The following is a 362-nucleotide window of genomic DNA, read 5'->3' on the forward strand; positions in this document are numbered from 1 at the left end:
CAACACTTCTCTGAGAGGCCGATGCGTGAAACCAGAGAATGTTATGGATGTGGGGAGATTGGACACATTAAGAGGTATTGTCCAAACTAGAGTTACAGAACCCCACTAGCTAGAGGATAGAGGTGGTCATGGTAGAGGCCGTTATTCTGGAGGGCGTGGTGGCCGAGGTAACGGTGGTCACCAAAACGGCAGAGGTGATGGGCAAACTGGAGCCCCTACATCAGAACATGGTAGGGGAAACGGGCAAACCAACGAAAGGGCCCATTGTTATGCTTTCCCTTGGAGATCGGAGGCGGAAACATCTGATGCTGTTATCACAGGTAATCTTCTGGTTTGTGATTGCATGGCTTCCGTATTGTTTG

Source organism: Solanum pennellii, chromosome 8, assembly GCF_001406875.1.
Source record: "Solanum pennellii chromosome 8, SPENNV200".
Taxonomy (NCBI): Eukaryota; Viridiplantae; Streptophyta; class Magnoliopsida; order Solanales; family Solanaceae; genus Solanum; species Solanum pennellii.